This window comes from Cryptomeria japonica, unplaced genomic scaffold (assembly GCF_030272615.1).
Source record: "Cryptomeria japonica unplaced genomic scaffold, Sugi_1.0 HiC_scaffold_67, whole genome shotgun sequence".
Taxonomy (NCBI): domain Eukaryota; kingdom Viridiplantae; phylum Streptophyta; class Pinopsida; order Cupressales; family Cupressaceae; genus Cryptomeria; species Cryptomeria japonica.
In genome coordinates, this window is record NW_026728889.1 from 315,001 (window position 1) to 337,500 (window position 22,500).

General features: G+C 61.0%; 2 non-coding genes across 2 annotated transcripts; both read left to right on the forward strand.

Annotated features, from left to right (window-relative positions):
* The first annotated feature begins 10,961 nt into the window (after positions 1 to 10,961).
* On the forward strand, positions 10,962 to 11,080 carry LOC131863676 (5S ribosomal RNA). The gene has a single exon (XR_009362574.1). It is a non-coding gene; the product is annotated as a 5S ribosomal RNA (ribosomal RNA).
* A 7,799-nt stretch (positions 11,081 to 18,879) lies between these two features.
* Positions 18,880 to 18,998, forward strand: LOC131863654 (5S ribosomal RNA). Its single transcript, XR_009362552.1, has one exon. It is a non-coding gene; the product is annotated as a 5S ribosomal RNA (ribosomal RNA).
* The last annotated feature ends 3,502 nt before the right edge of the window (positions 18,999 to 22,500 follow it).

The window sequence follows — 22,500 nt, forward strand, 5'->3', positions numbered from 1 at the left end:
AGTTCCAAGGCGGCCGAGGAGCCTCACCGCATATCAATCGGGGTGCGAGGCGAGGGATGGGGCGGGAAGGCCCCAACGGCTAGACGGAAGAGGCTTCAGGGCCACCTCGGAATGGTCCAAGCATCGGACGCGCTTGGGGCGACTGCCAGTGCCAACCCCTTATCCCGCGATGCGTCCGATACACAGATGGTTCCAAGGCGGCCGAGGAGCCTCACCGCATAGCAATCGGGGGTGCGAGGCGAGGGATGGGGCGGGAAGGCCCCAACGGCTAGACGGAAGAGGCTTCAGGGCCGCCTAGGAATGGTCCAAGCATCGGACACGCTTGGGGCGACTACCAGTGACAGCCCCCTATCCCGCGATGCGTCCGATACGAAGATGGTTCCAAGGCGGCCGAGGAGCCTCACCGCATAGCAATCGGGGTGCGAGGTGGGGGATGCGGCGAGATGGCCCCAACGGCTAGACGGAAGAGGCCACAGGGCCGCGTCGGAATAGTCCAAGCATCGGACGCGCTTGGGGCGACTACCAGTGACAACCCCTTATCCCGCGATGCGTCCGATACGAAGATAGTTCCAAGGCGGCCGAGGAGCCTCACCGCATAGCAATCGGGGTGCGAGGTGGGGGATGCGGCGAGATGGCCCCAACGGCTAGACGGAAGAGGCTGCAGGGCCGCCTCGGAATAGTCCAAGCATCGGACGCGCTTGGGGCCACTACCAGTGACAACCCCTTATCCCGCGATGCGTCCGATACGAAGATAGTTCCAAGGCGGCCGAAGAGCCTCACCGCATAGCAATCGGGGTGCGAGGTGGGGGATGCGGCGAGATGGCCCCAACGGCTAGACGGAAGAGGCCACAGGGCCGCCTCGGAATAGTCCAAGCATCGGACGCGCTTGGGGCGACTACCAGTGACAACCCCTTATCCCGCGATGCGTCCGATACGAAGATAGTTCCCAGGCGGCCGAGGAGCCTCACCGCATAGCAATCGGGGTGCGAGGCGAGGGATGCGGCGAGATGGCCCCAAAGGCTAGACGGAAGAGGCTGCAGGGCTGCCTCGGAATAGTCCAAGCATCGGACGCGCTTGGGGCGACTACCACTGCCAACCCCTTATCCCGCGATGCGTCCGATACACAGATAGTTCCGAGGCGGCCGAGGAGGTGGGGGATGCAGCGAGATGGCCCCAACGGCTAGACGGAAGAGGCTGCAGGGCCGCCTCGGAATAGTCCAAGCATCGGACGCGCTTGGGGCGACTACCAGTGACAACCCCTTATCCCGCGATGCGTCCGATACACAGATAGTTCCGAGGCGGCCAAGGAGCCTCACCGCATAGCAATCGTGGTGCGAGGTGGGGGATGCGGCGAGATGGCCCCAACGGCTAGACGGAAGAGGCTGCAGGGCCGCCTCGGAATGGTCCAAGCATCGGATGCGCTTGGGGCGACTACCACTGCCAACCCCTTATCCCGCGATGCGTCCGATACACAGATAGTTCCAAGGCGGCCGAGGAGCCTCACAGCATAGCAATCAGGGTGCGAGGCGAGGGATGCGGCGAGAAAGCCCCAACGGCTAGAGGGAAGAGGCTTCAGGTCCGCCTCGGAATGGTCCAAGCATCGGACGCGCTTGGGGCGACTACCAGTGACAACCCCTTATCCCGCGACGCGTCCGATACACAGATAGTTCCAAGGCAGCCGAGGAGCCTCACCGCATAGCAATCGGGGTGCGAGGCGAGGGATGCGGCGAGAAGGACCCAACGGCTACACGGAAGAGGCTTCGGGGCCGCCTCGGAATGGTCCAAGCATCGGACGCGCTTGGGGCGACTACCAGTGACAACCCCTTATCCCGCGACGCGTCCGATACACAGATAGTTCCAAGGCGGCCGAGGAGCCTCACCGCATAGCAATCGGGGTGCGAGGCGAGGGATGCGGCGAGAAGGACCCAACGGCTAGACGGAAGAGGCTTCGGGGCCGCCTCGGAATGGTCCAAGCATCGGACGCGCTTGGGGCGACTACCAGTGACAACCCCTTATCCCGCGACGCGTCCGATACACAGATAGTTCCAAGGCGGCCGAGGAGCCTCACCGCATAGCAATCGGGGTGCGAGGCGAGGGATGCGGCGAGAAGGACCCAACGGCTAGACGGAAGAGGCTTCGGGTCCGCCTCGGAATGGTCCAAGCATCGGACGCGCTTGGGGCGACTACCAGTGACAACCCCTTATCCCGCGACGCGTCCGATACACAGATAGTTCCAAGGCGGCCGAGGAGCCTCACCGCATAGCAATCGGGGTGCGAGGCGAGGGATGCGGCGAGAAGGACCCAACGGCTAGACGGAAGAGGCTTCGGGTCCGCCTCGGAATGGTCCAAGCATCGGACGCGCTTGGGGCGACTACCAGTGACAACCCCTTATCCCGCGACGCGTCCGATACACAGATAGTTCCAAGGCGGCCGAGGAGCCTCACCGCATAGCAATCGGGGTGCGAGGCGAGGGATGCGGCGAGAAGGACCCAACGGCTAGACGGAAGAGGCTTCGGGTCCGCCTCGGAATGGTCCAAGCATCGGACGCGCTTGGGGCGACTACCAGTGACAACCCCTTATCCCGCGACGCGTCCGATACACAGATAGTTCCGAGGCGGCCGAGGAGCCTCACCGCATAGCAATCGGGGTGCGAGGCGAAGGATGCGGCGAGAAGGACCCAACGGCTAGACGGAAGAGGCTTCGGGTCCGCCTCGGAATGGTCCAAGCATCGGATGCGCTTGGGGCGACTACCAGTGACAACCCCTTATCCCGCGACGCGTCCGATACACAGATAGTTCCAAGGCGGCCGAGGAGCCTCACCGCATAGCAATCGGGGTGCGAGGCGAGGGATGCGGCGAGAAGGACCCAACGGCTAGACGGAAGAGGCTTCAGGGCCGCCTCGGAATGGTCCAAGCATCGAACGCGCTTGGGGCGACTACCAGTGACAACCCCTTATCCCGCGACGCGTCCGATACACAGATAGTTCCGAGGCGGCCGAGGAGCCTCACCGCATAGCAATCGGGGTGCGAGGCGAGGGATGCGGCGAGAAGGACCCAACGGCTAGACGGAAGAGGCTTCAGGGCCGCCTCGGAATGGTCCAAGCATCGGACGCGCTTGGGGCGACTACCAGTGACAACCCCTTATCCCGCGACGCGTCCGATACACAGATAGTTCCGAGGCGGCCGAGGAGCCTCACCGCATAGCAATCGGGGTGCGAGGCGAGGGATGCGGCGAGAAGGACCCAACGGCTAGACGGAAGAGGCTTCAGGGCCGCCTCGGAATGGTCCAAGCATCGGACGCGCTTGGGGCGACTACCAATGACAACCCCTTATCCCGCGACGCGTCCGATACACAGATAGTTCCGAGGCGGCCGAGGAGCCTCACCGCATAGCAATCGGGGTGCGAGGCGAGGGATGCGGCGAGAAGGACCCAACGGCTAGACGGAAGAGGCTTCAGGGCCGCCTCGGAATGGTCCAAGCATCGGACGCGCTTGGGGCGACTACCAGTGACAACCCCTTATCCCGCGACGCGTCCGATACACAGATAGTTCCGAGGCGGCCGAGGAGCCTCACCGCATAGCAATCGGGGTGCGAGGCGAGGGATGCGGCGAGAAGGACCCAACGGCTAGACGGAAGAGGCTTCAGGGCCGCCTCGGAATGGTCCAAGCATCGGACGCGCTTGGGGCGACTACCGTTGCCAACCCCTTATCCCGCGATGCGTCTGATACACAGATAGTTCCGAGGCGGCCGAGGAGCCTCACCGCATAGCAATCGGGTTGCGAGGCAGATTATTGGGAAGGGAACCCCCTGGGATGCGGCTCAAGCAGTGCCCAAAGGGACTGGAATGCGGAATCACATCGAGAGACCCAAATGCTATACGAGGGCTCAAATCGAATTATCGATTTGGCCACGACATGGACGCATCGGAACGACTACCTTTGCCGAACCACTCGCAATTGCATCCATACCGAAACCAATAGACATTTCCGTTAGAGCCCTCGCATAGCATTCGGGAATCTCGCATGCCCCTCTAAATCGACCAATGCTGGCGCTCAATGAAAATCCGAGCGCTACCACCGTTCGAGCGCCAGCATTGGTCGAGTTAGAGGGGCACGGGGGAGAATGCTCCAGTCAACACCTCCCCTATATAAGTTATTTGTCCGATTCTCGCACAACCGTAGTCTGCCTCGTCGAATCAAACAACGGTCCCAGATTCCGACTTCCGTTCCGTAGAGACCCAAAAGCTAGATGGAGGCTCGCAAGAAAGAGAGTCGGCGCATAGCAATCGGGTTTCTCGAACGTTTAGGGACCGAGCTCACTTGCGGATAGGGCAAAATCCGCCAAGCAACCCAAAAGCTAGACGGGGGCTCGAATCGAATCGCCTAGGCGGCCACAACAACGACGTGTTGGATCGACTACCAGTGCCAAACCATTCAGCAAGACTAGTCTGTGTCGAGGCCGGATAGAGATTCTCAGAGAGCGCCCGCATAGCATTTAGGAGACCTGCCGCGTCCCTCACACTCGACAAATGGTGGTGCACGTTTATAAATCCGAGCGATCCCAACCCTTTCAAGCACCAACATCGGTCGAGATAGAGGGGCACGGAGGGGGCTGCGTGAGACAACACAGTCCCCTATATAAGTTATTTGTCCGATTCTCACACATCCGAAGAATGGTCATCAAATCGGACAACAGCCCAAACTTCCGACTTCCGTCCCAGAAAGCCCAAGAGCTATCTAAAACGTTCATGGCCGGAACTCGATCGCGGCTATACCAGTCCGCCAAGCAACCCAAAAGCTAGACTGGAGCTCTAGTCGAATCACCTCTGTGGCCATTGCAAGGACGTGTTGGAGCGACTACCATTGCCGAACCATTCCGCAGGTCGAGTCCATACCAAGGCCGCATAGAGATTCACGATGAGCTCCTGCATAGCAATCAGGAGACTTGCCGTGTCCATCACAATCGATAAATCCTGGTGCAAGATTTTTGCATCCGAGCGCTCCAACCAGTCGAGCACCAGCATCAATCGACATAAACGGGCACGGGGGGAGGATGCTCGAGAACACTACCTCCCCTATATAAGTTATTTGTCCGATTCTCAAGCAGCCGAAGTCTGGTCATCGAATCGGGTCAAAGACCACAACTTCCGACTTTACCCACAATGCAAGTCATCGAATCGAACATCGGCCCCCGAGTCGGACTCCATGCGTATGTCAGGTCATCGGACCCAAATTCCGCCTTCCTGCGCATGGCGGGCCATCAATATCAACTCGGTCATCGGACCCAAACTCCGCCTTTTTGCGTATGGCACGCCTTCAAATCGGTCATCGGACCCAAATTCCGCCTTCCTGTGCATGGCGGGCCATCAACATCAACTCGGTCATCGGACCCAAATTCCGCCTTTCTGCGCATGGCACGCCATCAACTCGGTCATCGGACCCAAATTCCGCCTTCCTGCGCATGGCAGGTCATCGGACACAAATTCAGACCTCGCCAATATGCCTACGTATCGAATCGGTCATCGGACCCAACTTCCGACTTCATCCATACTGTAGGGTCTTTGAGGTTGGCGCGGTGCGCTCAACCCAGGGAGTCGACCCATCGAAGCATACACCTCCCCTATATAAGCTATTTGTCCGATTCCCACACCTGTGTAGTTTGCACCTCTGACCAGGACATCGACCCCAACTTCCGAACTCGACTGCAACGACGGCACCAGCGCCTTGGTGCGCACCTTGCGACGCACAGTCCCAACATTCGCCTTCCTGCACATGGCAGGTCATCGGACCCAAATTCCGACCTCGCGAGTATGCCTACATATCGAATCGGTCATCGGACCCAACTTCCGACTTCATCCATACCGTAGGGTCTTTGAGGTTGGCGCGGTGCGCTCAACCCGGGGAGTCGACCCAACGAAGCATACACCTCCCCTATATAAGCTATTTGTCCGATTCCCACACCTGTGTAGTTTGCACCTCCGATCAAGACATCGACCCCAACTTCCGAACTCGCCTCCAACGACCGAACCAGCGCCTTGGTGCGCACCTTGCAACGCACAGTGCCAACATTCGCCTTCCTGCACGTGGCAGGTCATCGGACCCAAATTCCGACCTCGCGAGTATGCCTACATATCGAATCGGTCATCGGACCCAACTTCCGACTTCATCCATACCGTAGGGTCTTTGAGGTTGGCGCGGTGCGCTCAACCCGGGGAGTCGACCCAACGAAGCATACACCTCCCCTATATAAGCTATTTGTCCGATTCCCACACCTGTGTAGCTTGCACCTCCGATCAGGACATCGACCCCAACTTCCGAACTCGACTAAAAAGACCGCACCAGCGCCTTGGTGTGCACCTTGCAACGCACAGTGTCAACATTCGCCTTCCTGCACATGGCAGGTCATCGGACCCAAATTCCGACCTCATGAGCATACCTACTAATCGAATCGGTCATCGGACCCAACTTCCGACTTCATCCATACCGTAGGGTCTTTGAGGTTGGCGCGGTGCGCTCAACCTGGGGAGTCGACCCATCGAAGCATACACCTCCCCTATATAAGCTATTTGTCCGATTCCGACACCTGTGTAGTTTGCACCTCCGCTCAGGACATCGACCCCAACTTCCGAACTCGCCTGCAACGACCGAACCAGCGCCTTGGTGCGCACCAAAAGTGCGCACTTTTGGAGGGCACTTTTCTGCGCTCCAAAGGTGCGCACTTTTGGAGGGCACTTTTTGGAGGGCACTTTTCTGCGCTCCAAAGGTGCGCACTTTTGGAGGGCACTTTTTGGAGGGCACTTTTCTGCGCTCCAAAGGTGCGCACTTTTGGAGGGCACTTTTTGGAGGGCACTTTTCTGCGCTCCAAAGGTGCGCACTTTTGGAGGGCACTTTTTGGAGGGCACTTTTCTGCGCTCCAAAGGTGCGCACTTTTGGAGGGCACTTTTTGGAGGGCACTTTTCTGCGCTCCAAAGGTGCGCACTTTTGGAGGGCACTTTTTGGAGGGCACTTTTCTGCGCTCCAAAGGTGCGCACTTTTGGAGGGCACTTTTTGGAGGGCACTTTTCTGCGCTCCAAAGGTGCGCACTTTTGGAGGGCACTTTTTGGAGGGCACTTTTCTGCGCTCCAAAGGTGCGCACTTTTGGAGGGCACTTTTTGGAGGGCACTTTTCTGCGCTCCAAAGGTGCGCACTTTTGGAGGGCACTTTTGTGCACTCCAAAGGTGCGCACTTTTGGAGGGCACTTTTCCTGTGCTCCAAAGGTGCACACCTAGGTGAGCACCTTCGACCACACCTTGTAGCACACCAAACTCTGACTTTCGACTTCATCCGCAATGCAGGGTCTTTGAGGTTGGCGCAATGCGCACAACCAGGGGAGTCGACCCATCAAACCCAACACCTCCCCTATATAAGCTATTTGTCTGATTCTCATACATGCGTAGCCTGCAGGAGCAATTAGGACATCGACCCCAACTTTCGGCTTCTAAACGAAAACAAGGTCTTTGAGGTTGGTGTAATGCGAACAACTAGGGGAGTCAACCCATCAAACCCAACACCTCCCCTATATAAGCTATTTGTCTGATTCTCATACATGTGTAGTCTACAGGAGCAATTAGGACATCGACCCCAACTTTTGACTTCTTAACGAAAACAAGGTCTTTGAGGTTGACGTAATGCGCACAACCAGGGGAGTCGACCCATCAAACCCAACACCTCCCCTATATAAGCTATTTGTCCGATTCTCATACATGTGTAGCCTGCAGGAGCCATTAGGACATTGACCCCAACTTTTGACTTCTTAACGAAAACAAGGTCTTTGAGGTTGGCGTAATGCGCACAACCAAGGGAGTTGACCCATCAAACCCAACACCTCCCCTATATAAGCTATTTGTCTGATTCTCATACATGTGTAGCCTGCAACAACGATTAGGACATCCACCCCAACTTCTGAATTCGTCTGCGTTGACCGCACCAAAGGTGCACGCCTTGGTGCTCACCAAAATCCGACTTCCGACTTCTTCTGCTATGCGGGGTCTTTGAGGTTGGCGCAGTGCGCACAACCAGGGGAGTCAACCCACCGAATGCAACACCTCCCCTATATAAGCTATTTGTCTGATTCTCATACATGCGTAGACTGCAGCAATGATTAGGACATCCACCCCAACTTTTGACTTCTTAAACAAGACAGGGTCTTTGAAGTTGGTGCAGTGCACACAACCAGGGGAGTCGACCCATCAAACGCAACACCTCCCCTATATAAAGCTATTTGTCCGATTCTCATACGTGTAGTCTGCAGCAGCGATTAGGACATCGACCCCAACTTCCGAATTCGTTTGCATTGACCGCACCAAAGGTGCACGCCTTGGTGTGCACCCTGGAGTGCACTTTGGTGCTCACCTCGGTGCACACTTTGGTGTGCACCTCGGTGTGCACCAAAGGTGCGCACCTTGGAGCGCACCAAAGGTGTACACTTTGGAGCGCACCACATAGGGTCTTTGAGAGGTTGGCGCAGTGCGCACACCAAGGTGGGTGTTGAGGTGCGTGCCGAGGTGGGTGGGTGCTAGGGTGCGCTCCATGGTGGGTGCCAGGGTGGGTGCGTGCTAGGGTGGATTCCAAAGAGGGTCATAGGGTGGGTGCCAAGGTGGGTTGGTGATATAGTGGGTTCAAAGGTGGGTACTAGGGTGGGTTCCAAGGTGGGTCACAAGTTGGGTGCCAGGATGCGTGGGTGTTAGGTTGGGTGCCAAGGTGGGCTCCTGCGTGGGTGGGTGCTAGGGTGGGTTTCAAGGTGGACGCGAGGGCGGGTGCCAAGGTGGGTAACAAGTTGGGTGTTAGGATGGGTGAGTGCTAGAGTGGGTGCCAAGGTGGGTGGGTGCTAAGGTGGATGCCAAGGTGGTTCACAGGGTGGGTGGGTTCTAGGGTGAGTTCCAAGGTGGGTCACAGGTTCAGTGCTAGGGTGGGTGTCAAGGCGGGTGTCGAGGTGCCTGGGTGCTAGGGTGTGGATGCCAATGTGGGTCATAGGGTGGGTACTAGGGTGGGCTGCAATGTGGGTGCCAAGGTGGGTAACATGCTCGGTGGGTTCTAAATTGGGTGCCAGGGTGGGTGTGCACCCACCTTGCCCGAGGTGGGTGCCAAGGTGCCAGTGTGGGTGGGTGCTAAGGTGGATGCCAAGGTGGGTGAGAAGGTGGGTGATAGGTTGAGTGGTAGGATGGGTGGGTGCCAAGATGGGTCACAGGGTGGGTGCAAGGGTGGGTAGGTGCTAGGGTTGGTGTCAGGGTGGGTGGGTGCTAGGTTGGGTTCCAAGGTGGGTGCGAGGGTGAGTGTCAAGGTGGGTCACAGGTTAGGTGCTAGGATGGGTGAGTGCTAGGGTGCAAAGGTGCCAGGGTGGGTGCTAGGATGGGTCGATGCTAGGGTGAGTGGCAAGGTGGGTCCACAAGTGTCAAGGTGGGTGCCGAGGTGGGTGCCAAGTCGGCGACTGCTATGGTGGATGCCAAGGTGGGTCACGGGGTGGGTGCCAAGTTGCTAGGTTGGGTTCCAAGGTGGGTGCCAACGTGGGTGCTAGGGTGCGTGGGTTAAAGGGTGTGTCACAACGTGGGTGCCAGGATGGGTGCGCACCCACACTGGCCAAGACGGGTGCGGGTGCAAGGTTGGGTTCCAAGCCCGGTCACAGGCTGGGTGCTAGGATGGGTGGGTGCCAAGGTGGGCACCAGGGTGGGTGCACCCACCCTGGCCAAGGTGGGTCACGGGGTGGGTCCTAGGGTGGGTAACGGGGTGGGTACTAAGGTGCGTGCCAAGGTGGGTCATAGGGTGGGTGCCAAGGTGGGCACCAGGGTGGGTGTGCACCAACCCTAGCCAGGGTAGGTCACGGGGTGGTTGTCGGGGTGGGCGTCAAGGAGCCAAGGTGGGTGGCAAGTAGCCAAGTTGCGTGCCAAGGTGGGTGTCGGGGTGGGTGCCAAGGATCCAAGGTGGGTGCCAAGGAACCAAGGTGGGTGTCTGGGTGGGTGCCGAGGTGGGAGCCAGGGTGGGTCCCAAGGTGAGTGCAAAGGTGGGTGCCAGGGTCAAGGTGAGTGCCAATGTGGGTTCCAAGGTGCCAGGGTCAGGGTGAGTGCCAATGTGGGTTCAAAGGTGCTAAGTTGGGTGCGAGGTTGGGTGCGAGGGTGGGTGGGTGCCAAGGTGTGCTAGGTGGAAGCCCGGGTGGGTCGGCATCCCATGGGTGTCGAGTTGGGTGCCTGATGGGTGCTTCTTGTCAAGTTTTAGTCGTCGGGACTCATTTCGAGCCTTAGAGGTCGTTTCTTGTCCGGTTGCCCTGTCTTCGACCTGGGAACCCAATTTTGGTCCTCGGGTCCCATTTTTTTTTGTCTCGCATCCCACTTTTGGCCTGTGGCCTTTTCGGGGTCGATTCTCGTTTTGGGCATCAGAGCATGTTTCTTCTCCTAAAACCCAATATTTGTTTATTAAGTCTCGGAACACATTTTTGTTCTCGTGGACCCATCATGGGTCTTGGAACGCATTTGTGGTCCTTGGGTCCCATTTTGCATCCCGAAACTTGTGTTTTGGTGCTTGATCCCTATTTTGGGTGCCCACCTTGCACCAAGTGCGCACCCGGGGCAAACCGAGCGCCTTGGTGCACCGGGGCAAGATCGAGCGTGCACCCGAGGCGCCCCGAACATGCACCAAGGTGCACTCGGCCCACATGTGAGCGCAGGTCGTTGCGCCCGAGGTGGTGTGTGGGCACCGCGTTGCAGACGGGACACTGCACGCACACGACGCCCCCTCCAGGTGCACGCACGTAGGCCGGGCCGGGTGCACACCCGACGCCCTAGCAAGGTGCGCGCACCCGGGCAGGGCTCACACTTGGCGAACGGGGCGCACTTCGCGAGGGAGGGTGTGCACCTCGACGGGGGTGGGTGGCCGGGGTGGATTCGCACGTGGGTCGCGGTTTGCTAAGTACACACTGCGACAAGCTCATAACGGGTGCGATCATACCAGCATTAGTGCACCGGATCCCATCAGAACTCCGCAGTTAAGCGCGCTTGGGCCGGAGTAGTACTGGGATGGGTGACCTCCCGGGAAGTCCCGGTGTTGCACCCTTTTTTAGTTTTTCGCCGGGCGTCGCAATGCTATTTGAATAAACCTTTTGCCCGTTTGCGTTCTCGTCGGGGCCGGGCCGGGCCGGGGTGCGCTGCCCGCACTACCGCGCGCGCGGGGGCGACACCGAGCGCGCACCCGAGGCACCCCGAGCACACAGGCCACGGTGCAACCCGGGCGTTGTGCGCGCACCCCGGTGCGCCCGAGGTGCTGCGCGCGCACCCAGGTGAAATCGGTGTGCACCTCGGCCAGTGCGCGCTCGGTCGAGTCGCGCACGTTGGCCAAGGTGCACGGTGATGTTTCTTACTCTAAGGTTCCGCACCAGACGCCCGGGACAGGTGAGCGAAGCTGGGCGGGGCCGGGTGCGCGGCCGGGGCAGGTGCACGCAGCTGGAGAGAGCTTTGGAGCACACTTCGGAGCGCACCAATGATGCGCTCCATTCAAAAGTTTCCTGAAAAGGCAAAAAAAGTTGAGATTATAGAATTTCCCACTTGAGAGATTGTAAAAAAAAAAAATTTAAAATGAAGGAAACGCGGGTGCCAAGGTGTGCGCAGCCCAGCCAAGGTGTGCGCACCAAGGCGCCCACCCTGGCGAAGGTGCACGCAAGGTGCGCACCCGAGGCAAACCGGACAATTAACCCAACTTTCGACTTCGCGCGCACCTTGGAGCGCACTTCGGAGCGCTCCTTGGTGCGCACCAATCTTGGGCACCTCGGAGTGCACCATGGCGCCCACCAAGGTGCGCACCCGGGGCAAACCGAGCTCCGACTTCGTGCGCACCTTGGAGCGCACGAAAGGTGCGCACCATGGCGCCCACCAAGGTGCGCAGCCCAGCCAAGGCGTGCGCATCAAGGTGCGCACCCTGGCGAAGGTGCGCACCCGGGGCAAACCGAGCTCCGACTTCGTGCGCACCTTGGAGCGCACAAAAGGTGCGCAACCCAGCCAAGGTGTGCGCACCCCGGTCAAACCGAGCTCCGAATCGTGCGCACCAGAGGTGCACGCCATCGTGCGCACCTTGGAGCACACTTCGGAGCCCTCCTTGGTGCGCGCCGATGTTGCGCACCTCGGAGCGCACCCGGGGAAAACAATGCAATTAACCCGACTTTCGACTTCGTGGGCACCTCGGAGCGCTCTCGGGTTCGCACCTCGGAGCACACCGAGGTGCGCACCTTTGATGCGCTGCCTTCACCAATTTCCAGAAAAGGCAAGAAAACATTGAGAAGGTGTGCGCACCGAGGTGCCCACCCTGGCGAAGGTGCACGCGAGGTGCGCACCCGGGGCAAACCGGGCTCCGACTTCGTGCACGCCGCACCTTGGAGCACACTTCGGAGCGCTCCTTGGTGCGCACCAGGGCGCGCAACCCAGCCGAGGTGCCCACCCCGGCGAAGGTGCACGCGAGGTGCGCACCCGGGGCAAACCGGGCTCCGACTTCGTGCACGCCATGGTGCCCACCGCGGCGAAGGTGCACGCGAGGTGCGCACCCGGGGCAAACCGGGCTCCGACTTCGTGCACGCCGCACCTTGGAGCACACTTCGGAGCGCTCCTTGGTGCGCACCATGGTGCCCACCAGGGCGCGCAACCCCGCCGAAGGTGCACGCGAGGTGCGCACCCGGGGCAAACCGGGCTCCGACTTCGTGCACGCCGCACCTTGGAGCACACTTCGGAGCGCTCCTTGGTGCGCACCATGGTGCCCACCAGGGCGCGCAACCCCGCCGAAGGTGCACGCGAGGTGCGCACCCGGGGCAAACCGGGCTCCGACTTCGTGCACGCCATGGTGCGCACCGCGGCGAAGGTGCGCACCCGGGGCAAACCGGGCTCCGACTTCGTGCACGCCGCACCTTGGAGCACACTTCGGAGCGCTCCTTGGTGCGCACCAGGGCGCGCAACCCAGCCGAGGTGCCCACCCCGGCGAAGGTGCACGCGAGGTGCGTACCCGGGGCAAACCGGGCTCCGACTTCGTGCACGCCGCACCTTGGAGCACACTTCGGAGCGCTCCTTGGTGCGCACCATGGTGCCCACCAGGCCGCGCAACCCAGCCAAGGTGTGCGCACCAAGGTGCACGCGAGGTGCGCACCCGGGGCAAACCGGGGTCCGACTTCGTGCACGCCGCACCTTGGAGCACACATCGGGGCGCTCCCGGGTTCGCACCGGCGTTGCGCACCGTGGTGGGCACCTCGGAGCACACCAAGGTGGGCAGCGAGGTGCGCACCTTTGATGCGATGCCTTCACTAATTTCCAGATAGTGAGAAAAAGGGAATGCTGGTGCCATCTTGAGCCCGCCCTGGTGCGCAGCCCAGCCAAGGTGTGCGCACCAAGGTGCCCACCCTGGCGAAGGTGCGCGCCCGGGCAATTAATCCAACTTCCAACTTCGCGCGCGCCAGGGTGGGAGCGCACCCAACAACCGGGCCTGGGAAGAGCCAATGCGAGAAACCCCACCAAACGCTCTGACAAAAAAAGAGGGGGCGCTCCAGTAACCCCGCTTCGGAGCGCACCCTGGGCAAACCCAGCCAAGGTGCCCACCCCGGCCAAGGTGCAGGCGAGGTGCGCACCCGGGGCAAACCGGGCTCCGACAACGTGCACGCCGCACCTTGGAGCACACTTCGTAGCGCTCCCGGGTGCGCACCTCAGAGCACACCAAGGTGGGCAGCGAGGTGCGCACCTTTGATGCGCTGCCTTCACTAATTTCCAGAAAAGGCAAAAAAAAAAGGAGATTTTAAAATTTCCGTTTTGAAAGATAGTGAAAAAAACGGAACGCGCGTGCCATCTTGAGCCCGCCCTGTGTGCGCAGCCCAGGTAAGGTGCCCACCCTGGCAAAGGTGCGCACGCCGGGCAATTAACCCTACTTCCGACTTCGTGCGCGCCAGGGTGGCAACCGGGCCTCGGAAGAGCCAATGCGAGAAACCCCACCAAACGCTCCGACAAAAAAAGAGGCGGCGCTCCAATAACCCCGCTTCGGAGCGCAAGCCGGGGCAAACCCAGCCAAGGTGCCCACCCCGACGAAGGTGCACGCGAGGTGCGCACCCGGGGCAAACCGGGCTCCGACAACGTGCACGCAGCACCTTGGAGCACACTTCGAAGCACTCCCGGGTGCCCACCGGCGTTGCGCACCGTGGTGGGCAGCGAGGTGCGCACCTTTGATGCGCTGCCTTCACTAATTTCCAGAAAAAGGCAAAAAAAAATGAGATTTTAAAATTTCCGTTTTGAAAGATAGTGAAAAAAAAGGAACGCGGGTGCCATCTTGAGCCCGCCCTGGTGCGCAGCCCAGGCAAGGCATGCGCACCAAGGTGCCCACCCGAGGTGCACACCCGGGGCAAACCGGGCTCCGACTTCGTGCAGGCCGCACCTTGGAGCACACTTCGGAGCGCTCCTTGGTGCGCACCATGGTGCCCACCAGGGCGCGCAACCCAGCCAAGGTCTGCACACCAAGGTGCCCACCCCGGCGAAGGTGCACGCGAGGTGCGCACCCGGGGCAAACCGGGCTTCCGACTTCGTGCACGCCATGGTGCCCACCGCGGCGAAGGTGCACGCGAGGTGCGCACCCGGGGCAAACCGGGCTCCGACTTCGTGCACGCCGCACCTTGGAGCACACTTCGGAGCGCTCCTTGGTGCGCACCATGGTGCCCACCAGGGCGCGCAACCCAGCCAAGGTGTGCGCACCAAGGTGCACGCGAGGTGCGCACCCGGGGCAAACCGGGGTCCGACTTCGTGCACGCCGCACCTTGGAGCACACATCGGAGCGCTCCCAGGTTCGCACCAGCGTTGCGCACCTTTGATGCGCTGCCTTCACTAATTTCCAGAAAAGGCAAAAAAAAACGAGATTTTAAAATTTCCGTTCTGAAAGATAGTGAAAAAAACGGAACGCTGGTGCCATCTTGAGCCCTTCCTGGTGCGCAGCCCAGGCAAGTTGTGCGCACCAAGGTGCCCACCCTGGCGGAGGTGCGCGCCCGGGGCAATCCGGGCTCCGACTTCGTGCACTGCATGGTGCCCACCAAGGCGCGCAACCCAGCCAAGGTGCCCACCGCAGCGAAGGTGCACGCGAGGTGCGCACCCGAGGTGCACACCCGGGGCAAACCGGGCTCCGACTTCGTGCACGCCGCACCTTGGAGCACACTTCAGAGCGCTCCTTGGTGCGCACCAGGGCGCGCAACCCAGCCGAGGTGCCCACCCCGGCGAAGGTGCACGCGAGGTGCGCACCCGGGGGCAAACCGGGGCTCCGACTTCGTGCACGCCATGGTGCCCACCGCGGCGAAGGTGCGCACCCGGGGCAAACCGGGCTCCGACTTCGTGCACGCCGCACCTTGGAGCACACTTCGGAGCGCTCCTTGGTGCGCACCATGGTGCCCACCAGGCCGCGCACCCAGCCAAGGTGTGCGCACCAAGGTGCACGCGAGGTGCGCACCCGGGGCAAACCGGGGTCCGACTTCGTGCACGCCGCACCTTGGAGCACACATCGGGGCGCTCCCGGGTTCGCACCGGCGTTGCGCACCGTGGTGGGCACCTCGGAGCACACCAAGGTGGGGCAGCGAGGTGCGCACCATTTGATGCGATGCCTTCACTAATTTCCATAAAAGGCAAAAAAAAAACGAGATTTAAAATTTCCGTTTTGAAAGATAGTGAGAAAAAGGGAATGCTGGTGCCATCTTGAGCCCGCCCTGGTGCGCAGCCCAGCCAAGGTTTGCGCACCAAGGTGCCCACCCTGGCGAAGGTGCGCGCCCGGGCAATTAACCCAACTTCCAACTTCGCGCGCGCCAGGGTGGGAGCGCACCCAACAACCGGGCCTGGGAAGAGCCAATGCGAGAAACCCCACCAAACTCTCTGACAAAAAAAGAGGGGGCGCTCCAGTAACCCCGCTTCGGAGCGCACCCTGGGCAAACCCAGCCAAGGTGCCCACCCGGCCAAGGTGCAGGCGAGGTGCGCACCGGGGCAAACCGGGCTCCGACAACGTGCACGCCGCACCTTGGAGCACACTTCGTAGCGCTCCCGGGTGCGCACCTCAGAGCACACCAAGGTGGGCAGCGAGGTGCGCACCTTGATGCGCTGCCTTCACTATTTCCAGAAAAGGCAAAAAAAAAAAGGAGATTTTAAAATTTCCGTTTTGAAAGATAGTGAAAAAAACGGAACGCGCGTGCCATCTTGAGCCCGCCCTGGTGCGCAGCCCAGGTAAGGTGCCACCCTGGCAAAGGTGCGCACCCGGGCAATTAACCCTACTTCCGACTTCGTGCGCGCCAGGGTGGCAACCGGGCCTCGGAAGAGCCAATGCGAGAAACCCCACCAAACGCCTCCGACAAAAAAAGAGGCGGCGCTCCAATAACCCCGCTTCGGAGCGCAGCCGGGGCAAACCAAGCCAAGGTGCCCACCCCGACGAAGGTGCACGCGAGGTGGCGCACCCGGGGCAAACCGGGCTCCGACAACGTGCACGCAGCACCTTGGAGCACACTTCGAAGCACTCCCGGGTGGCCCACCGGCGTTGCGCACCGTGGTGGGCAGCGAGGTGCGCACCTTTGATGCGCTGGCCTTCACTAATTTCCAGAAAAAGGCAAAAAAAAATGAGATTTTAAAATTTCCGTTTTGAAAGATAGTGAAAAAAAAGGAACGTCGGGTGCCATCTTGAGCCCGCCCTGGTGCGCAGCCCAGGCAAGGCATGCGCACCAAGGTGCCCACCCCGAGGTGCACACCCGGGGCAAACCGGGGCTCCGACTTCGTGCAGGCCGCACCTTGGAGCACACTTCGGAGCGCTCCTTGGTGCGCACCATGGTGCCCACCAGGGCGCACCCGAGGCAAACCGGGCTCCGACTTCGTGCACGCCGCACCTTGGAGCACACATCGGTGCGCTCCCAGGTTCGCACCAGCGTTGCGCACCTTTTGATGCGCTGCCTTCACTAATTTCCAGAAAAGGCAAAAAAAAACGATATTTTAAAATTTCGTTCTGAAAGATAGTGAAAAAAACGGAACGCGGGTGCCATCTTGAGCCCTTCCTGATGCGCAGCCCAGGCAAGTTGTGCGCACCAAGGTGCCCACCCTGGCGGAGAGTGCGCGCCCGGGGCAAACCGGGCTCCGACTTCGTGCACTGCATGGTGCCCACCAAGGCGCGCAACCCAGCCAAGGTGCCCACCGCAGCGAAGGTGCACGCGAGGGTGCGCACCCGAGGTGCACACCCCGGGGCAAACCGGGGCTCCGACTTCGTGCACGCCGCACCTTGGAGCACACTTCAGAGCGCTCCTTGGTACGCACCAGGGCGCGCAACCCAGCCAAGGTGCTCACCCCGGCGAAGGTGCACGCGAGGTGCGCACCCGGGGCAAACCGGGCTCGGACTTCGTGCACGCCGCACCTGGGAGCACACATCGGAGCGCTCCCGGAGTTCGCACCAGCATTGCGCACCTTTGATGCGCTGCCTTCACTAATTTCCAGAAAAGGCAAAAAAAAGAAAAAAATGAGATTTAAAATTTCCGTTTTGAAAGATAGTGAAAAAAAACGGAACGCGGGTGCCATCTTGAGGCCCGCCCTGGTGTGCAGCCCAGGCAAGTTGTGCGCACCAAGGCAACCACCCTGGCCAAGGTGGGTCACGGGGTGGGTCCTAGGGTGGGTAACGGGGGTGGGTACTAAGGTGCGTGCCAAGGTGGGTCATAGGGTGGGTGCCAAGGTGGGCACCAGGGTGGGTGTGCACCAACCCTAGCCAGGGTAGGTCACGGGGGTGGTTGTCGGGGGTGGGCGTTCAAGGAGCCAAGGTGGGTGGCAAGTAGCCAAGTTGCGTGCCAAGGTGGGTGTCGGGGTGGGTGCCAAGGATCCAAGGTGGGTGCCAAGGAACCAAGGTGGGTGTCTGGTGTGGGTGCCGAGGTGGGAGCCAGGGTGGGTCCCAAGGTGAGTGCAAAGGTGGGTGCCAGGGTCAAGGTGAGTGCCAATGTGGGTTCCAAGGTGCCAGGGTCAGGGTGAGTGCCAATGTGGGTTCAAAGGTGCTAAGTTGGGTGCGAGGTTGGGTGCGAGGGGTGGGTGGGTGCCAAGGTGTGCTAGGTGGAAGCCCGGGTGGGTCGGCATCCCATGGGTGTCGAGTTGGGTGCCTGATGGGGTGCTTCTTGTCAAGTTTTAGTCGTCGGGACTCATTTCGAGCCTTAGAGGTCGTTTCTTGTCCGGTTGCCCTGTCTTCGACCTGGGAACCCCAATTTTGGTCCTCGGGTCCCATTTTTTTTGTCTCGCATCCCACTTTTGGCCTGTGGCCTTTTCGGGGGTCGATTCTCGTTTTGGGCATCAGAGCATGTTTCTTCTCCTAAAACCCAATATTTGTTTATTAAGTCTCGGAACACATTTTTGTTCTCGTGGACCCATCATGGGTCTTGGAACGCATTGTGGTCCTTGGGTCCCATTTTGCATCCCGAAACTTGTGTTTTGGTGCTTGATCCCTATTTTGGGTGCCCACCTTGCACCAAGTGCGCACCCGGGGCAAACCGAGCGCCTTGGTGCACCGGGGCATGATCGAGCGTGCACCCGAGGCGCCCCGAACATGCACCAAGGTGCACTCGGCCCACATGTGAGCGCAGGGTCGTTGCGCCCGAGGTAGGTGTGTGGGCACCGCGTTGCAGACGGGGACACTGCTCGCACACGACGCCCCCTACAGGTGCACGCACGTAGGCCGGGCCGGGTGCACACCCGACGCCCTAGCAAGGTGCGCGCACCCGGGCAGGGCTCACACTTGGCGAACGGGGCGCACTTCGCGAGGGAGGGTGTGCACCTCGACGGGGGTGGGTGGCCGGGGTGGATTCGCACGTGGGTCGCGGGTTTGCTAAGTAAACACTGCGACAAGCTCATAACGGGTGCGATCATACCAGCGTTAGTGCACCGGATCCCATCAGAACTCCGCAGTTAAGCGCGCTTGGGCCGGAGTAGTACTGGGATGGGTGACCTCCCGGGAAGTCCCGGTGTTGCACCCTTTTTTAGTTTTTCGCCGGGCATCGCAATGCTATTTGAATAAACCTTTTTGCCCGTTTGCGTTCTCGTCGGGGCCGGGCCGGGCCGGGGGTGCGCTGCCCGCACTACGCGCGCGCGGGGGCGACACCGAGCGACGCACCCGAGGCGCCCCGAGCACACAGGCCACGGTGCAACCCGGGCGTTGTGCGCGCACCCCGGTGCGCCCGAGGTGCGTGCGCGCGCACCCAGGTGAAATCGGTGTGCACCTCGGCCAGTGCGGCGCTCGGTCGAGTTCGCGCACGTTGGCCAAGGTGCACGGTGATGTTTCTTACTCTAAGGTTCCGCACCAGACGCCCGGGACAGGTGAGCGAAGCTGGGCGGGGCCGGTGTGCGCGGCCGGGGCAGGTGCACGCAGCTGGGAGAGAGCTTTTGGAGCACACTTCGGAGCGCACCAATGATGCGCTCCATTCAAAAGTTTCCTGAAAAGGCAAAAAAAGTTGAGATTATAGAATTTCCCACTTGAGAGATTGTAAAAAAAAAAAATTTAAAATGAAGGAAACGCGGGTGCCAAGGTGGTGCGCAGCCCAGCCAAGGTGTGCGCACCAAGGCGCCCACCCTGGCGAAGGTGCACGCAAGGTGCGCACCCGAGGCAAAACCGGAACAATTAACCCAACTTTCGACTTCGCGCGCACCTTGGAGCGCACTTCGGAGCGCTCCTTGGTGCGCACCAATCTTGGCACCTCGGAGTGCACCATGGCGCCCACCAAGGTGCGCACCCGGGGCAAACCGAGCTCCGACTCTCGTGCGCACCTTGGAGCGCACGAAAGGTGCGCACCATGGCGCCCACCAAGGTGCGCAGCCCAGCCAAGGCGTGCGCATCAAGGTGCGCACCCTGGCGAAGGTGCGCACCGGGGCAAACCGAGCTCCGACTTCGTGCGCACCTTGGAGCGCACAAAAGGTGCGCAACCCAGCCAAGGTGTGCGCACCCCGGTCAAACCGAGCTCCGAATCGTGCGCACCAGAGGTGCACGCCATCGTGCGCACCTTGGAGCACACTTCGGAGCCCTCCTTGGTGCGCGCCGATGTTGCGCACCTCGGAGCGCACCCGGGGAAACAATGCAATTAACCCGACTTTCGACTTCGTGGGCACCTCGGAGCGCTCTCGGGTTCGCACCTCGGAGCACACCGAGGTGCGCACCTTTGATGCGCTGCCTTCACAATTTCCAGAAAAGGCAAGAAAACATTGAGAAGGTGTAGCGCAACCGAGTTGCCCACCCTGGCGAAGGTGCACGCGAGGGTGCGCTCCCGGGGCAAACGGGGCTCCGACTTCGTGCACGCCGCACCTTGGAGCACACTTCGGAGCGCTCCTTGGTGCGCACCAGGGCGCGCAACCCAGCCGAGGTGCCCACCCCGGCGAAGGTGCACGCGAGGTGCGCACCCGGGGCAAACCGGGGCTCCGACTTCGTGCACGCCATGGTGCCCACCGCGGCGAAGGTGCACGCGAGGTGCGCACCCGGGGCAAACCGGGCTCCGACTTCGTGCACGCCGCACCTTGGAGCACACTTCGGAGCGCTCCTTGGTGCGCACCATGGTGCCCACCAGGGCGCGCAACCCCGCCCGAAGGTGCACGCGAGTGCGCACCCGGGGCAAACCGGGCTCCGACTTCGTGCACGCCGCACCTTGGAGCACACTTCGGGAGGCGCTCCTTGGTGCGCACCATGGTGCCCACCAGGGCGCGCAACCCGCCGAAGGTGCACGCGAGGTGCGCACCCGGGGCAAACCGGGCTCCGACTTCGTGCACGCCGCACCTTGGAGCACACTTCGGAGCGCTCCTTGGTGCGCACCAGGGCGCGCAACCCAGCCGAGGTGCCCACCCCGGCGAAGGTGCACGCGAGGTGCGTACCCGGGGCAAACCGGGGCTCCGACTTCGTGCACGCCGCACCTTGGAGCACACTTCGGAGCGCTCCTTGGTGCGCACCATGGTGCCCACCAGGCCGCGCAACCCAGCCAAGGTGTGCGCACCAAGGTGCACGCGAGGTGCGCACCCGGGGCAAACCGGGGTCCGACTTCGTGCACGCCGCACCTTGGAGCACACATCGGGGCGCTCCCGGGTTCGCACCGGCGTTTGCGCACGTGGTGGGCACTCGGAGCACACCAAGGTGGGCAGCGAGGTGCGCACCTTTGATGCGATGCCTTCACTAATTTCCATAAAGGCAAAAAAAAAACGAGATTTTAAAATTTCCGTTTTGAAAGATAGTGAGAAAAAGGGAATGCTGGTGCCATCTTGACATCTTGAGCCCGCCCTGGTGCGCAGCCCAGCCAAGGTGTGCGCACCAAGGTGCCCACCCTGGCGAAGGTGCGCGCCCGGGCAATTAACCCAACTTCCAACTTCGCGCGCGCCAGGGTGGGAGCGCACCCAACAACCGGGCCTGGGAAGAGCCAATGCGAGAAACCCCACCAAACGCTCTGACAAAAAAAGAGGGGGCGCTCCAGTAACCCCGCTTCGGAGCGCACCCTGGGCAAACCCAGCCAAGGTGCCCACCCCGGCCAAGGTGCAGGCGAGGTGCGCACCCGGGGCAAACCGGGCTCCGACAACGTGCACGCCGCACCTTGGAGCACACTTCGTAGCGCTCCCGGGTGCGCACCTCAGAGCACACCAAGGTGGGCAGCGAGGTGCGCACCTTTGATGCGCTGCCTTCACTAATTTCCAGAAAAGGCAAAAAAAAAAGGAGATTTTAAAATTTCCGTTTTGAAAGATAGTGAAAAAAACGGAACGCGCGTGCCATCTTGAGCCCGCCCTGGTGCGCAGCCCAGGTAAGGTGCCCACCCTGGCAAAGGTGCGCACCCGGGCAATTAACCCTACTTCCGACTTCGTGCGCGCCAGGGTGGCAACCGGGCCTCGGAAGAGCCAATGCGAGAAACCCCACCAAACGCTCCGACAAAAAAAGAGGCGGCGCTCCAATAACCCCGCTTCGGAGCGCAGCCGGGGCAAACCCAGCCAAGGTGCCCACCCCGACGAAGGTGCACGCGAGGTGCGCACCCGGGGCAAACCGGGCTCCGACAACGTGCACGCAGCACCTTGGAGCACACTTCGAAGCACTCCCGGGTGCCCACCGGCGTTGCGCACCGTGGTGGGCAGCGAGGTGCGCACCTTTGATGCGCTGCCTTCACTAATTTCCAGAAAAAGGCAAAAAAAAATGAGATTTTAAAATTTCCGTTTTGAAAGATAGTGAAAAAAAAGGAACGCGGGTGCCATCTTGAGCCCGCCCTGGTGCGCAGCCCAGGCAAGGCATGCGCACCAAGGTGCCCACCCGAGGTGCACACCCGGGGCAAACCGGGCTCCGACTTCGTGCAGGCCGCACCTTGGAGCACACTTCGGAGCGCTCCTTGGTGCGCACCATGGTGCCCACCAGGGCGCGCAACCCAGCCAAGGTCTGCACACCAAGGTGCCCACCCCGGCGAAGGTGCACGCGAGGTGCGCACCCGGGGCAAACCGGGCTCCGACTTCGTGCACGCCATGGTGCCC